Below are 548 nucleotides of genomic sequence, written 5' to 3'. Positions count from 1 at the left end.
GATATTTATGTTTTTTTGTTGGGCATGCATATTGTTTCTTACAATATTGCTTTGCTTTATTTTTGCTTGGTTTTAAGTCATGTTGAGACAGTTCAGGTCTGATAGCAACCTTTATGCTTAAAGCCTTAGCCTGCTGGTGGCAAGTGATTCTGCCTTTGCGACCAGTGCAGACCAAGATCAGTCTGCACATACATGCAGTTTGCCATTCAGTCAGTATCTTTTTGTAAGCAACCCTTTCAACAGTTAATGGTACTGTCCAATTTAAAAGGTGGACAAGTTCATTATTTAGCAGGGTAAGGTTAATGGTGATGGAAGTCCATGGGTGCTCTGCTAAACATTTTTTGCTGCACCGAAGTAATTTGCAGTCGTCCAATGGCAACACTGTCCGACTATAAAACCATCCAGCTGTCATGACCTTTGAGTTCAAGCCCATGCTCCTCCAACTAAAGTTACGAACATCAGGATAATAGTCCCGCATAATGTGTGTTCTACACCTGGCATGCGAAAAAACCTGGGAATCATCCGAAATTGGTGCTTCTGTATCTTAA

The sequence above is a fragment of the Mercenaria mercenaria genome, chromosome 18 (assembly GCF_021730395.1).
Source record: "Mercenaria mercenaria strain notata chromosome 18, MADL_Memer_1, whole genome shotgun sequence".
NCBI classification, from domain to species: Eukaryota; Metazoa; Mollusca; class Bivalvia; order Venerida; family Veneridae; genus Mercenaria; species Mercenaria mercenaria.
This window is presented reverse-complemented; position numbering follows the sequence as displayed.